Source organism: Choristoneura fumiferana, chromosome 11 (assembly GCF_025370935.1).
Source record: "Choristoneura fumiferana chromosome 11, NRCan_CFum_1, whole genome shotgun sequence".
In the NCBI taxonomy this organism is placed as follows: Eukaryota; Metazoa; Arthropoda; class Insecta; order Lepidoptera; family Tortricidae; genus Choristoneura; species Choristoneura fumiferana.
In genome coordinates this window covers 17,042,020-17,060,172 of record NC_133482.1, presented here as the reverse complement: position 1 = coordinate 17,060,172, position 18,153 = coordinate 17,042,020, and positions in this window count along the sequence as shown.

The window sequence follows — 18,153 nt, the reverse complement described above, 5'->3', positions numbered from 1 at the left end:
TGAGAGGGTCAAGGAACACATTGCAGCTGTTAAAAATCGCCAGGTAAACAAGTCAGCCATAGCCGAGCATTTGTTGAGTCAGGGCCAAACCACTGGATTGAGCTTCACAATCCAAAATTCTGTCCACGGAACGTCATTTTTACTCAAGAATGGTACGTGTAGCGGTTGAAATAAAAAAGCATAAGAATTTCAACCGGGACGATGGGTATAAGCTTTCATCTTCGTGGAATCCTGTTATTAATAAGTGTCGGCGTCGGGATGAATGTTCGAGGGACGATCGGACGTTGTTAGTGTTGTGTGTCGGTGTGATAGGGTGACTAATAAAAGTGACCAAGTGCGGGTAGTTCGTGATACGAGTGCCGGCACTATTAGTGATCAAGTGCGGGTAGTTCGAAGAACTCGCGCTGCTAGGCAGACTTGACACCCCACACTTCAGTCTACTCGTGACCACGGCAACTGTAACGTTGCCGAAGCGTCGAGGTAAGTATTAATTGTGTAATAATAGCGTGATAAGTCCCGTTTGTGGTATTTTGACTATGAGCGCGAGTCCTTCGAACTACCGCACTTGATCACTAATAGTACCAGCACTCGTATCACTAACTACCCGCACTTGGTGATTTTTATTTGTCACCCCTCACACCGACTCACAACACTCATCCCGACGTCGACACTTATTAATAACAGGATTCACGAAGATGAAAGCTTATATCCATGTCCCGGTTGACATTTTTATGCTTTTTTATTTCAACTGCTTCACGTACCATTCTTGAGTAGAAATGACGTTCCGTGGACAGAATTTTGGGATTGTGAAGCTCAATCCAATGGTTTGGTCCTGACTCCAACAAATGCTCGGCTATGGCTGATTTGTTTGTTTATAGCTGAGAGGGTCAAGGAAGATATTGCAGCTGTTAAAAATCGCCAAGTAAATAAGTTTTTATCCCGGAAAATAGCATAGTTCCGGCAGGATAGCGATAAACGAACTGATGATGTTGTTGATGACGATGATGATGAACTGATTTTCAGTAACACCACTGGCGTACTAACTCTGCTTGCTTGCATTATTGCTTACATGCTTACTTGCTTGCTTGCATGCTTGCTTGCATGTTTGATTGCATGCTTGCTTGCACTATTTCTTGCACATTTGGGAGTATTCTTGCTTGATTTGTTGTTTGCATGCATGCTTGCCTTCTGGCTTCACGCTTGCTTGCATGCATGCTTGCACTATTTATGCTTCCTCCAACACACTGCTTGCAGCTGTGAGGGAGTGGGACGCCAGCCCGCTTCATGAGCGCTGGAGGAGATACCATAGACCGGTCATCGCGGGATCGGGGTAGCCCGCGATGTTCATCTAACCCAGGCCGATAAAATTGCATGTTTGTTGAGTTGCATTTGCAAGCTTGCTTAGGTGGTTGCTTACATGCTTGCTTGCTTGCATGCTTGCTTGCACTATTTCTTGCACAATTGGGAGTATGCTTGCTTGAGTTGTTGTTTCAATCACTACAAGTTCTAAAAACCATCTGTTTTGATGCCTCCTACGACCTAACATTAACAAGGTATTGTAATGAACTAAAAGAAGCAAGCAAGGTATTTTACTTTAAGTGCCCCTTACACCCATAAAGTAACCTCAATTTTTAAAATGTCTGTTTGTTACTGTCCCTTACGACCAACAATTTACTCTAGTTTTAGCTTTTGATGTCCCTTACGCCCATAAGAGTATTCCTTATTTTATAAGTTGCTGTTGTTTAATGCCCCTTACGACGTACCAGTTACACTTTTTTTTTAAATGTCTGTTTGCTACTGTCCCTTACGAGCGACAATTTACTCTAGCTCTTGCTTTTTATACCCCTTACGCCCTTAAAAGTATTCTTATTTTATAAATTGCTGTTTTTTATGTCCCTTACGACGTTCCGATATACCATTTTTAACTCTCAACATACATAATTAATTATACAGGCCAATTATTATTATATATGCATCATCATTTCGGCCTATATACGTCCCACTGCTGGGCACAGGCTTCCTTTATTAGGATCTGTCAGGACAGCTGTCAGGATAGCTTAAAATAAACAAAGTAGCTAAGAGAAATTTACCTCAACATCCTTGACTGAAATTCCATTACGGAAATGTTAGCTCGACGTCAAGCCATTAGGGGATCCATCAACTTAATCTTCTTTTTTGTTTTGCTTTTGGCATCCTATAAAAAAAATATGCGCGTTGACAAAGAACAAACGTAGGCAATCAAATACGTCCTCCGTGTTTGACGTGTCTGGCACGACTGACCGAATGTGCAATGCGCAAACGCTCGGCGCGTGGAAGGTAGGTAGACGCGTTAGTATTTTGATGTTAGGTACAAGAAATAGGTACAGGCGGTAAGGTTACGCCTAACAACTTCTTGCTTTTTTATCTATTTGTTATAAAATGTTGGGTGTAAAGGGCAATGAAACAATAATTGACCCATACGCCCTTTTATTATATTTGTTGGGTTTTTTTTAACGACATGAGCCGAGTCGTAAAGGACATATGAGGCTGCCACAGCCCCTTACGACCCAAATATTAAAAAAATAATACATTTACGCCATTTTTCAGCTCAAATATTTTATATCATGTCCCTTAAGCTATTTTATTTTAAAATAATAAATGTTGATAACAGCAAAAGTAAGGGCCGTATCGTAACTTGAGTACTACCAATCGACAGAGAAAAAAAAACTCTAATTTTCTATGTTTAAAAGTGATTTTCGGTTTTGTCCCTTACGCCAATTGAGACTTCCACCATCGATATATCATTAATAACTATTAATTCCGTGTTTTCTTTTTCAGGATAATCTCATAGTGTTTTACATAGCCTGGCGCGAGTTCAAGTTACTTTACTCTCTGTGGATGGTTTGTTTAGCTGCATATAGAACTGGGGCTATTTGCAATCGATTACAATTCCATTTGACTTCTGCAGTGGCTTTATGTCCTGATTTCGGTACGTATGACGCCTTTGAATTAATGGGAGCAAAAGAAACTTATTAAAATTGTTCTAAATTCTTTAAATTCACATTTACGCTTTTTGCTGTATTTGAAGTCGATGCAAAAGCGGACTTAGCCTACATACTAACCATTGGGCACCGTCTTTAAACAGATCAATATGTCGCGTACACAGAAATAAGTAGGTATAACCTGAGGCCCACTCTACATACAAAATTACCTATTACTGCATACATTTGAGGGCCTGATTTTTTGCCGCTCAGTATATTATATCCTTACTAATAATACCAATGCGAGTGTAGTATCCTTACTTGTTATGCACTGGTTCTCCTATGGTAGCCCGTCACTAGCCCTAAAATGAAAAAGCCGAATTTTTAATTTTCCTAACTATTCATTAGCCCTAATTTTAGCATTCCGAATTTACGTTGTACCTAATTTCACTAGCCCTAACATCAAAAAGTTAAAACATTAATTTTCGTCAAATGTATTGATTGGGTCACCTTAATTTAGCAACATATTAAATGGCATCCATCCAACCTACTTTCCTAGTGGGAGTTATTTTGGCTGCTATAAAAAAAACCTAGCCTTCTGAACCTAACCTATCCAAGTCGCTTCTTCTCTAAACCGTCTTGCTCGCTCGCTTCGCTCGCTCGCACGAATTTTATTATATCTTTAGTACAAGTAAACATTAGGGTTCATAACTTTAGGTCTATTAATCATTAGGAATAATCATTATTAGTTTTAGTAATATTAGAGCATTTAATGTTTAGTACAAGTAACCATCAGGATGTAAAACTTTAGGTCTAGTAATCAATTCGGACATACAAGTTTAGCTGTCATGATATTAGGGCTAATGAAAATTATATCTAACGTTGGTATGCCTAGTGAAATTAGCTTTTATGATATTCGGTCTAGTGAGGGTGAACCTTATGCACCCAACCGATCGTGTTGAAATTTGGTATAGTGAGACCTTGAAAAGGACATTAGGATAGATTTATAAACTTCAGTAAAATATTGGTTGTTTTTATAAGCTTTTATTTTTTACAGATAAGGCTTCAAAGTCCCGACAGACCCTGTGCCGTTGGTACACAAGCGTCCAGTACCAGCAACCGCGGTTCACATCGGGCCAGGGTATTGCCATCAGCCTCGACGTGCCACTTATCGTTCTAGACGTCAGCATCAACTACCTGCTTCTTGTCATCCAAGTAAATATCATCATTAAGATTGTTTTTTTTTGGAATCTTTTTGTATTATTTATTTCAATTCCAATTTTTTTGTTACTTTTACGGTCATCCCGTAAAACCTATATTGAAAATACAAACTGAAATATAGATGCACAAAAAAACCAGAAAAATATGACCAGCGCTGGGAATCGAACCCAGGTCCTCGGCATTCCGTGCCGTGGACAACAAAGCCAGCCAGCGGTGGTTTAGCGGTATAGCACACGGCACGGAATGCCGAGGACCTGGGTTCGATTCCCAGCGCTGGTCCTATTTTTCTGGTTTTTCTGTGCATCTATATTTCAGTTTGTATTTTCGAAATATCATCATCTTCATCAGCCCACTGTTGTTCAAAAGCTTCTCTTTTAGAACGCCCAATGAACGACAATTCGCCACTTGCATACCGGTTGCCCGTAACTCACGATGTCGTCTGTCCACCTAGTGGGAGGCCTGCCAACGCTTCTTCTTCGGTTTCGTATTTGCCACTTAAGGACCCTTCTCTCGCAATGGTTATCTATTCTTTGAGCAATGTGGATGCCCATTGCCATTTCAACTTGCGTATTCTTCGAGCTATGTTGACGACTGTAGTCTTTAGACCGAATGTCTCCTGTGAAAGTAATAATAGACGTATACAGAGAGACAATACAAAGAGCAATGTTAGAAAACTACAATTGATTTCTTGGAAAGAACAACACTAAGAATATTTATTGGGTAAGAAATAAAAAAACGCTAACTTATCATACTCGTAATAATAATCATGAATAAAACTATAAGAATACATTGTCCACGTCACTCATTCCTTACATAAAATATTTTCTCAATGCTGAACAACAGACCTTAATGACCATTTGTTGCTGAAGCACAAAATCATGCCAACAACCATTAGTTACTGTAACAAATATTGCTCATGACATCCAACAAGATAAAACAAAGAATTATAGATTGTCTGTTCTATTTATCCTCAACTAATTCAGTCTCGGGAAAACGAAGTTCCTAACCTAAGGAAATTGCTTTTCGTACCCGCTTTATTTAAATTTTGTCTCTAATCTCATCTAACTTGGATAATTCTTTTTCAGTTCTACACGGCTTATAAATGAAGAAGTCTCGGTGGATTCCAACTAAGAAAATATTTCGATCGACCTGGCGACAAGTCTTTCTATATTTATTCAAATAAAGTCAAGGCTCATAGTCAAAATACCTCAAACGGGACTTATCACGCTATTATTACACAAGTAATATTTACCTCGACGTTTCGGCAACGTTACAGTTGCCGTGGTCACGAGTAGACTGAAGTGTGAGGTGTCAAGTCTGCCTAGCAGCGCGAGTTCTTCGAACTACCCGCACTTGATCACTAATAGTGCCGGCACTCGTATCACGTATCGTTGTGTAATAATAGCGTAATAAGTCCCGTTTGTGGTATTTTGACTATGAGTGAGAATCACGAAAGTTTAAAATGTTATAAAGTTAAGGCTGTTGCAAAAATATGGTAAAAAACATACAATACAATACAAATATTGCATACAACAAATCAGTACAAAAAAAGTAGACATATAAATTCACAGCAGACAATAGGCAAACGTATATTAACTTATATAATACAGGTGAACTCGGACGCCGTGCCATAGAATATTACTGGTAGTGCAGTTAGTTCTACCAACGCTATTATTTTATAAAGACAAGTAAGCGTTAAATAATTTAGTGCATGGTTATTCTGCGTTTAAAAGTGTGTGAGTTTCAGTTAAATAATGATTGTGAACGATTATCAATTACCGAGGGTATACGGGTTGGTCTGCTCACGAATCAGCCTGTATTTCGGGTTACACCATGGTTTTGATATTGCTCAAGCTCACGTGAGACATGATTTACAACGAAATACTTAGTAAACCCACTCACTTCACGATTGTAAGACTTCGATTACACGCGCGCTCTGTCGCTAGTTCAGTCCATCTTTCTGGTTTACTGTCATTCACATCGGATGGAGGAATATTATTGAAAACGTTTAATCTTCGTCAGTCTGGACAATGGTCTTGACCAGAAGATCTAACGAGTCCGTCAGTGTAAGACTGCGGAGCGGAGAGGAGACGTGTAAGGATCGACCAATCATATTATTGAATCCACATCTCGTCTCCGCCTCATTATCATCAGACGTGTAGGGATTGGTCGATTTAATCATTCACTTCAACTCTCATGGCACCACCTATAGGTAGGTACCTCTTCACGCTAAGACCGTTGATTTCAACAAAATTTAGTGTGAAGATAGTTTGAGACCCTAGGAAGGACATAAGATAGTTTTTATCCTGGAAATTGCATAGTTAGCGGAAACGGAATTCTTTTATTTTTATGACAGAAAGGAAATGAGCAGGCGGGTTACCTGATGGAAAGCAATAAGGTCCGACCGAGACTGCTTTTTTAGACTTCCGGAGCCAAAATGGCAAAGACGGAACCCTTATAGTTTCGTCAAGTCCGTCTGTCTGTCTGTCCGTCCGTATGTCACAGGCATTTTACTCGAAAACTACAAGATATATATCAATGAAATTTGTCAAAAGACATCTTCTTGTCAAAGCCGCTATTTAATTTTGTAGTTAAATAACAAAAATAAATATTTAAAGGGAGGCACTCCATACACGTAACAGAAATTGAAAAAAAAATGTTTTTTATCTCGCATCAACGTGTGGCACATAGTTCGACAGCTCTTTTGAAAAGATAGTGAGGTTTCTCAAAAACTTTTTGGATTAAGTGAAGATTTCCGGAAATAATTAAAAAAAAAATCATTTATTGCCACATCATAATTACATACTTAGTTCAGTTGAATATTAATCAAATTCATTACATGATCAAAAAAAATTGGAAATAAATAACCCAGCTACCTACGTTCCGGCAATGGTTCTCAGCGAATGCTGGACACATGGCAGAATGCATCCAGCGCTGGTATTCAGACCGGCCCCTTTAGCGCTAATCACTCCCAAAGTAGCAAAAATTGTGTCCCCCCCTCTATCTTGTAAACCGTTTGTCCAAAAAATATGCAAAAAATATGGAAAGGTAACGCTTAATAAATACTTCCAACGAAAATTGGTTTCAACATGATTGGATATACAGTTTTTGAGTTATTGCCGAAAAACTGCGCTTCTCAACAAAAGGACGTAAGTGCCGTGAAGACACGCTCTTTTTCTGGTAATAGATTTTAAGACTGTAGTAAGTGTTTTAATTGTGTTATAACGCACATAATATTACTTGATTTTTCGTAATGGCTGGTTTTTATTCTTGGCCGAGACCGAGAACGAGATCAAGACACAAAAAATAAGTCAATTTGTTGGCTGTAGGGTGTAATGTTTTATATGGCGAGGAATGCCTATACTTACTCAAAAAAATTAGCGTTTCGCTTGTTACTCTTGATAGCGGGTGTCAGTTAGTTGCAAGGAAAACTCGTGTCACTGCGACAAATCGCGTGCCAATATTTAAATTGAGTGCCGCCACGGAGTCTCGGTCGCGGCCGATAAACTCGGCTGTTTTGGGCCGAGACCGAGAACGAGATCTTGGCCAGATTTTTGGCCGAGATTTGACGAAAGCCTACCCTTAGAAAGCAACCACCGCCGCATGGACACCCATGACACAAGTTGAGTTACAGATGCGTTGCCGGTCTTTTAAGAAAAGAATAGGCTCGTTTTTAGGGTTCCGTAACCAAAGGGTGCCAACGGAACCCTATTACTGGGACTCTGCTGTCTGTCTGTCTGTCCGTCCGTTTGTCACAGGGCTCTATCTCTCGAGTCGTAATAGTTAGATACTTGTTTTTTTACAGATTATGTACCTATCACTGTTTCCGCTATAACAACAAATACTAAAAACAGAATAAAATAAATATTTAAGGGGGGCTCCCATACAACATACTTGCTAATGCCTAATTAAAATGTTGTATAGATAATGGAATGGAAAAAGCCGTGGTGGCCTAGTGGTTTGACCTATCGCCTCTCAAGCAGAGGGTCGTGGGTTCAAACCTGCGGAATTACATTTGAAATTTACCACGAGCTTTGCGGTGAAGGACAACATCGTGAGGAAACCTGCACAAACCTGCGAAGCAATTCAATGGTGCGTGTGAAGTTCCCAATCCGCACTGGGCCCGCGTGGGAACTATGGCCCAAGCCCTCTTGTTCTGAGAGGTGGCCTGTGCCCAGCAGTGCGACGTATATAGGCTGGGATGATGATAGATAATGGTACGGAACCTTTCGTGTGCGAGTGTGACTCGCACGTGGCCGTCTTTTTTAAGATTTCCAATTTGTATCGGTCCGGAAATTTTAATTTAACGCAAACAATGTCTCGGGCAAGAATAATACAGATTAAATTCTATAGAAATGGCAATAGATTCCTACCAAATGGATTGTGAATCAATTCTGAGTGTTCAATTAATAAATGAAATAACGTTCAATCGGTTCAATTTTCCGTTCATTAAGTCGAGTGGCCAATCATTAAAGTCATTGATTTCTAAAACTGTTACTTGGTGAATTATAGACTAGCTATCTGACGAACATCTGAGTATTTATTTGACGACCAGATGCCTAGTGGTTAGAGAACCTGACTACGAAGCTTGAGGTCCCGGGTTCGATTCCCGTGTCGGGGTCGGGCGGATATTTGTATGAGAAATACGAATGTTTGTTCTCGGGTCTTGGGGTTTACTATGTATTTAAGTATGTATCTATCTATATAATTACATTTATCCGTTGCTTAGTACCCATAACACAAGCTTTGCTAAGCTTACTTTGGGACTAGGTCAATTGGTGTGAATTGTCCCGTGATATTATTTATTTATCTTGATTTTCTGTGCCTGATTTTAGAATAGAAACGCCATATCTCTTCCCAATTTCCTCAGTGCTACAGGACGACAGTTTTCAACCAGTGTATGTTTGAGATAGGGCATCTAAAAAAAATACCTGTCTCATAGTCAAAATACCACTAACGGGACTTATCACGCTAAAACACACGGGTAATATTTTACCTCGACCTTTCAACCACGTTACGTGGCCGTCAGTGGGTTGAAACTCCATACAAAAAATCTAATGTATGGAGCTAGTGACTTTTTGTACCAACCTCTCCAAAATAACTTATTGGTTGCCATATTTATGAAATGATCTGTGTTTAGAAGATTTCACTTAAATTATAATATTTGCAATTCTTCAGATTTTAAGCTGTGAAAAAAAAAAAATAAGCGGAAAAAAATATTACTAAGATAAATAATACAATATAAAAATAATTCTGACTGGATATCCTTTTTATTTAAGTAAATGAAAAAAATTAGTTCTATTTTCAATTTTATATGGCAGCCCACAAACCTTCATCTGCTGCGTGGGAACGGACGCCTTCGCGAGATTTTGTGTTTACTGTTTGAATTTCGTGTATTTGGTGTTTTGTTTTGTTAATAGCGTTGAGTTTGAGATTATTTCTCCTCCGCATTAACTTTTCTTTCACTAAAGTGCATTATTCGAGACAGGACTCTAGTTTTTACCGTTATTTTCACGGCTGTCCTTTACTAAGAAACCATTCAACATGAGGAGATGCGAAATTTGTGGTATTCAAGAAAAACATTGTGAAAACAAAATGTTCTTTGCTAGATTTCCTCTAAGTGAACATGTGTAAGTAAAGTTACTGATAAATCTGATAATAGGTGTTGAGGTTATATTGGCTGGCCGACGTCAATTCGTATTATATAGTATCACGACAATTAAATTTTATTTCAGTTGTAAGCAGTGGGTGAAAGTAGTTGGCAACGAGATTTCACAAAATCGAAAACCCGGCTGAAGAAGAAAGCCATACCAAAATTGGGACTTCCCATGCCACCTCTTTCTGAAGAAATTCTTGAAGGTTTCCCCTAAAGATGGCAAGAACAACCAAGGTAAACACTTTATTTTATTTTCAATTTATCTCTATTGCAACTTGACTTAGTGCATCTTATAATAATAATAATAAAATAATAAAAGATATTGATTAATAGTTTGTTTACAAATTCTACATAGGTACATAACAAATAATAAGTACAATCAAACTATCAAAAGGGAAAGCGACTCAGCTTATGCCTGCACCTTGCAGAACAAAGTCCCTTGGCTAACAGGCGCTGTTTTTCAGTCGCCCCCATAAACCATAACCCTAATAAATACCATCAATACACATGCACATATTTTTTTACATACAATATGTTATAAATTAATTTGCTTCGTCATCAATAATAATGCTAGGTATTTTGAGTGTATAGTATAGTTGCCGGTCAGAGCATTAGTAATAGACAGAAAAATTGGCTATACACACTAATTATATTTCACCTGTATAAGTTAGTGGAAGCTTCTGGCTAAATTAAACTTTGTTTCAGGTTCAGCTTTGGAGTTGCCCAGTGTGGAATATTTACATGCACAGCCTTCTACAAGTGGTGCGCAGTGTAAAACTGACAATACAACAGGTAAGCTATCACTGATAAAAATCAATACCTTATAGCATAATTTAGAATTTTAGAGTTGATCTGATGATAAAGCTAGCGGTGACCATAGGAACACTGTGATAAACAACACAACTGCATCGAGTTTGGACTCGTTTGTCGTCTTGACGAGTACTTTGGTAACCAGGGGCATATAGTACAGTCAGCAAAAAAAAAAAAACTTATATTAGAAGAATTTTCAGAAAAACTTTTATTGAACTGTTTACGGAACCTTTCATGTACGAGTCCAACTCGCACTTGACCATTTTTCTGTATTGTCTGTGTTTATGGTACACTTCATGTAATAACACTCCTCTTTTTGCGTTAGGGGTTAAAAATAGGTTGAGCTGCTTAGTAGTTAGAGGAGATAGAAATGGATATGCATACATACAGGTCAAAATATAATCCTCCTTTTGGGCTTCACCAGAATCGGGTTAAAACTACAGAATTAATTTCATTACATTTGGCATGGCAAGTAGATTGTTTATCAGAGGTATACAAAATTATGTATTGTCAACTAACTCCAAGATCACCTTCATTTCATTTCATTCATTTGTCAAGTAAAGACATATTTGACAATAAGGCAAGAAATTGTAAGAAAGTTGTCTAGGTAAACATAGGTCATTGACCTGCAATATGACAAAAATTGGATTGTGCGTACCAATTTTATTTTATCTTGCATTAGTTAGTGTAAGCTACTGGCTAAATTTAACTTTGTTTCAGGTTCAGCTTTGGAGTTGCCCAGTGTGGAATATTTACATGCACAGCCTTCCACAAGTGCTGTGCAGTGCAAAACGGACAATACAATACTACAATACAATACTTGTGTAACGTGAAACTGTATTTACCTATGTAAAGAAAAACAGATCCATGACATGAAAATAAATTATTATTAAGAAAAACAACTTTTTTTTCTTTAATTCGATCATTTAATTAATAAAAAGCGCACCACTACGTGCCGTTTTTTGACAATATATCGATAAAAAAGCACAACACTATGCTGTTACAATATCGATAATATCGACTGTTCCTAACAACACTACTTGTCAATGTGACTTTTTCGGCCCTGTTTAGTCTGTGCAGTTCGTTTCTTGATATTGGCACAAAAAAGACACTGAATTCATACTACAATCGTGTATTGTTTTTGTATGAGAGTTCCGACTCTTAAAAACGTAGTGATTATAACTCTTTGGTGGCCGTGGTCACGAGTAGACTGAAGTGTGGGTGTCAAGTCTGCCTAGCAGCGCGAGTCCTTCGAACTACCCGCACTTGATCACAAAAAGTACCGGCACTCGTATCACGAACTACCCGCACTTGGTCATTTTTAGGGTTCCGGAGCCAAAATGGCAAAAACGGAACCCTTATAGTTTCGCCATGTCTGTCTGTCCGTCCGCGGCTTTGCTCAGGGACTATCAACGCTAGAAAGCTGTATTTTTGCACGGATATATAAATAAACTATGCCGACAAAATGGTACAATTAAATATTCAAAAATATTTTTTTTTGGGTACCTCCCATAGACGTAAAGTGGGGGTGATTTTTTTTTCTCATCCAACCCTATAGTGTGGGGTATTGTTGGATAGATCTTTTAAAACCATTAGGGGGTTGCTAAGACGACTTTTCGATTCAGTGATTCGTTTGCGAAATATTCAACTATAAAGTGCAAATTTTCATAAAAATCGAGCGTCCCCCCCTCTAAAATCTAAACCGGTGAGTGGAAAAATTTAAAAAAAATCAGGATGGTAGTAAGTATATCAAACTTTCAAGGAAAACTATAACGGCTAAGTTCGCTTGAGAATTATTAGTAGTTTATGAGTAAATAGCAGCCTAAGGTATAAAATATACCTAAACTTGGAAGATTCCGTATAAAATACGAAATCCTTAGAAAAATATTAAGTACTTAATTTTTTCGTAATGGCTACGGAACCCTATTTTGGGCGTGTCCGACACGCTCTTGGCCGGTTTTATTTGTCACCCCATCGCCGCGGCAGTTTTATAGTATTTTATGCAACAGTTGTATAATAGGGTTCAAAAAAGGTGAGTGGCGTGAGTTACGATGTGAGCGTCAGCGAACATCGTAAGAAAAAGACGCCACGAGCTTTTTTGACTTGCTTATAAGTACAACGTTGCATACAATACTTTTTCTTCGACTGGGTACTTATTAATTACAAAAAAAAATTAGAGAAATAGTTAACCTTTTAAACGTTTTCATACTTTAGTAAAAAGTATGGCAAATGCAAAGAGAAGGTAAACAACAATAAACAAGTGAGAAATATAAAAATGACAAAATTTGTCTTGGTTAAATTTTGTTTTTGATTAACGTTTACTTGCCTGTGACGATGTTAAAAATACGAGTTACTTATTAATATGTTGGCAGGCTACGGATTATATTCGAAAAGTTTTTATTCTGTATAAAAACCATATAAAATATGTAACTGGCTGCACCATAGCCTGTCCGAACGTACGAATTAAGAAAAAAAAGTAAGCAGTTTCTATATAGTTACCTACTTATACTCGTTGGGTTGCAGTATCGTGTTAGCAACATTACGATACAGTGCTATTATGGGGAATAGACAATATAGACTTTTCCAGAATCTTGTTATGTATGCTGTTATAATTACTGTTCGTGATTAAGTAAATCACAGATTACAGTATAAGAGTAGAAAAAAAACATTAAAATACGTGTTTGTTATTTTAAATAAAATACTCTAATATACTCGTATCTTGTATCAAAATAAATCATATTTAATTAAACCGGACAGTTAGGTTCCTTTCCTTGTAAGTAAAGATCATGGAAAAGTTTTTCACATGCTAAAGATGCCATGTTTGATGGCACAGTTTGAGTTCTGCAATATCGCCCGACTTGGCTCTTGCATTGAGATCATTGTGGCCATTACTCATCATTGCAAGTATCATTCCGGCGAGAACATCATTTTTCACGATGTCATCTGTCTTTGCGCATAGGGGAGCTCCATCAAGGAAGAAAAATGCAAAGTAATTTTTTGTAACGATTTAGCTTCCCACTGCAGCACAATATTTAATATTTTCAGTACACAATACGAATTCCTTAGAAAAATATTATTTGATTTTTTCGTAATGCCTACGGAATCCTATCCTGGGCGTATACGACACGCTCTTGGCCGGTTTTTAATTTGAATTATAGATAACTACACTTGAATTAATTTTTTATGCCATTCGGAACTCGAAACAAAAGATCACTTTTCTTTTTCTTTCTCATCTTCCGAAAAATTAAGAAAACCCCGCGTCCAGAGCGACATCAACACTACTAGTTCTACTGCATCATGGTTTACGCAAGCGAAGCCGCGGGGAAATCCTACATATCCAATACGAGTAGCTGAAAAAAACCAACCTTTTCATTAAAATTCCCAACGTCCTTTACAGTCCATCTGTCTTTCCGTCTGTCACGGCAGTATTTTTGATTCCTAACGATCGCCGCTAGAGGGCGCACAAAGCTATCAGCGAAAGCTTCTAGAAGCGGCATTCGCGCAGGGGCATTTTTAGGGTTCCGTAGCCGAAATGGAAAAACGGAGCCCGTAGTTTTTAAAGATGCCTCATTTCCGACGCGACATTGAATTAACCCTTTAATTGCTGATGGAGAAAGGTAAAAACGAAATTTTATCAATTTTCTGTTTCTTTTTGTGTTACAGTGTTTACTTGAGACCTCTAAATCGTAACACTTGTGTTAAGTGGCGTGAAAATAAAGAGGCCTTTACGCCCCATTTTTCCGAAATCTTTTTTTTTTTTAATAAAAAAGTTTATCACTAATTATAACAAGGGGTAAAAATACTGCTTTTTTTTTTTTTATTTGTGAAATTATATCTGAAATTTACCTTTAGCTTAATGGTGAAGGAAAATGTCACGAAAAATCTACACAGATCCGCACTGGGCCTGCATGGGAACTACGAGTATGCGGGATCTCCAAGCCCACTCATTCCGAGGTCTGTGGTATGCAGTGGGACGTATTTAAAGGCAGAGATGATCAAATTTAAAGAGCGCACAAAGCACCAATCAGCTTTGTCTTCCAGAAGGGGAATCAGCGTGGAGGCGTTTTTTAAAGATGCCTCAGTAATGGCACAAGGTAACGGAGAATTAACCCTTCAGCTGCTGATGGAGAAAGGTTAGAGTGGACATTTCCGTAAAATTGGCAGTTGAGTATCGAAACTATATTGCTTAATATACTTGAAATGTCATTCAATTTAGAATGAAGCAAGAATTAAATGCTGAATGCGATAGCGAGCGTCCGCGTGTTAACCAAATTATTGTCTACTTAAAATCAGAGGCTGTATTATACGAACCGGTGGCATATTTTTCGACATTCATAAGGGTTTGTTAGATCCTAAATTGAATAAAGATTTTGACTTCGATTTTGACTTTGATTTAATCGTAGGCGTATTAAAAACACTCCTTTTAGGCCCAGTTGTATCCCTCCTATTATCGTCCGTCCCCATTAAGGCTGTTTCCCCGTTTATAAATGAAGCTCTAATGGTCGTTCTTTGTTTCATCCATCGCTCACCTTTCATTCTAACCGACAATAATATAATTAACACACTCCACATTTTAATTGGGTACTTGGGTAAAGAAAATACGGTAAGCTTCAGTCGCTTTACTTTCATCTTGTGCACTTTTTGTTTTCAAAGTTGATTTACAAGTACTCATTTATTTAGTATACAGTATACTGTATACTAGATCAAGTATATTATATATAATATACTGGTGTCTCATGAACTATAAATATACATGCACATATAATATGCACGCACACACACAGGCATTTACGTTCTTACTAACGTTCACGTTTCTAATTATAACAATTTCATATTATTTTCAGTGATCAATATTTATGAATATAAACTCACAGAAGCGTTCAAAAAACTAGCAAAAATTACACGTAACGTATGTGATCGCTTATATGCGTTTAATAACTATGTAGAAGTCATTCAGACGTTTATAAATGTGTTACTTACTACGGAATGTATCATTGACATTTTAATATTAACTTAGTCTTAAAAATAAACAATTTTGATTGTTAATTTTTTCACTGACTGTCGACCTATTAAAATACTTTAGAATCATAAATAGAAAATAGAAAAATAAACGATGATGACTCAAACGGCATTTCATTTTGTTACTTACCTAATAATCCATAATACATATTATATTCCCATGGGTAGATATTACGAGCAAAATTATTGAACTTAGAGCAACATTAATAAAAGCGCCATCTCTGACTCACCGCCTGAACTACGTGGTGAGGTGTGAGACGCGCCATTTGCTTCGCGCGACTTGAGAAGGGTTAACGATTTTATTGTGCCGCCACGTGGTGTGCCCACGTGGTAACGTGGCAAAGTTTCGTTTCATTTACGCTTTATTTCGAAACTAAATAGGGAAGCCAGTTTTCTTTTGCTGGAAAAGGTTTTACATAAGAGCATTTCTATTATTACTAGTGAAATATGGTATTTTAACTGACTTCAAAAAGAGACGGAGGTTATCGATTCGGCTGATTTTCTTTTTTTATGTTTCTTACCTGGACATTTACTTGATACTGAATGCTGTTTGGACCTAATAGTCGTCTACCTTACCTCCATACTATCTATGGGGCTTCTATCATTCCTGCTGGCTCGTACAGTCAACGTCATAAATAAGTGATCACTTTTGTACCTTGTCACTTTAACGTTATGTTTGAAAATCCATACGAAATTGTGTAGCGTAACGACTGAAAGCGACAAGGTACAGAAATGATCACTTATTTATGATGTTGACTGTACCTACTGTGGCACCTATTTCAACCAGGTAGAACTTAGGTGGAAATATTTTCATGGTTTTTTGTAGTCTGTTCAATTTTTTTTTTTTTTTTTAAATTGAGAGCAAAACATAAGTTTAACAATTAACATGATACTATCAAAACATGCTTACAAAATTTCACAAAAATCGCTTGAGAAATGCGACCTGTAAAGGAAAACAGACGAACAGAACATACCTACATGTATATATACGAAAGCATTTTAACCTAAGGTGAAACGGAAACGCTTTGCTCGCGCCTCGCGCTCGCTCGGTCAATTACACACAATAAGTACTTTTTTATATATTTTGTTTGATTCACGAAAAAAAAGCGTGTTGAATATTTTCTGATAATGTTTAACTGATGGACTAAAGAGAATCATATTTTTTTACACACGAAACTACCAATTCCATTTTTTGTTATTTTTTATTTTTTTGGAGTCGGTTTTACTTTTTTGTTAAAAGTTTCCTTATTTCTCACTTTTTAGTGATTCGTAACCAAAGTACATCTCACAACGATTCCATTAAGCCCAAACACGGCTTAGTTACGTTGTTTTATAACAGAGTTCCGTTGCCTACCTTCCAGCTTCAGCATCAGATCAGTTCGAAAGAATCATTTACTTAAAGCTTCTTCTTAATCGCTTATCTAGGTATATTAATCACGATCGTTTATAGACGAGCGAGCATTACTTAGCTTTGACGAGTTCCATTGGTCATCCACGGTCTTCTTCAGCAGGTTCAGTTTATCTTAATGCTAAAAATGCCAAAATCGCCATAGGTGTGCCTGTAAAATTTGAGGTTTTCCCTCGATTTCCCTAGGATCCCATCATCAGATCTTGACTTGGTGACAATGGGACTATCTCAGAAGAATACCCTTTTGATTAAAAAAATAATTTTGAAAATCGGTCCACAATTGACTGAGTGAACATAATAAAAACAATACAAATATTGGAACATTAGAACCTCCTCCTTTTTTTGAAGTCGGCTAAAAATCAAACTGATTAGCTATCAGTGGCGAAGTGTCTATAGAACCCATTTCCCACCGGTTTGCCCAATATTTACAAAATAGGACAACAGGATGTTTAGGATTTGTGAAAGATGTAAGCGATTTTGCTTCGCTTTACCATGGAAATCTGACGCTTCGTCAGTGTTAGCTAATTATCCTTAGAATGCTGTTAGTACTGCCGCTCCCTCTGTCTATCATTCTCTCAGTCTTGCAGCATCAAAACCAATTTATTGCATGAGGCGTTACTTTGCGGAGGTCCATATCAATGAACTGAAGCAATTTTGCTCACCCGTGACCTTACGATAGCTATGTTTATGCAATAAATGCATGAAACGACAAAAAACAACAACAATGCTTATGAAACAAATCACACAAACCCATCTATCACCACCACCACACTCTAGATGTTCATCATCATCAAAATGTCAGCCGAAAGACCTCCACTGCTGGACATAGGCCTCCCCAAGGCTCTCCACTCAGACGGTCTTGTGCTTTCCGCATCCACCGCGATCCCGCGGTCTTAACCAGGTCGTCGCTCCACCTTGTTGGAGGCCTACCGACAGCTCGTCTCCCGGTCCGCGGACGCCATTCGGGAACCTTTTGACCCCATTGGCCATCAGTCCTGCGAGCAATGTGCCCCGCCCACTGCCACTTCAGTTTCGCAATTCTTCGGGCTATGTCGGTAACCTTAGTTCTACTGCGGCTC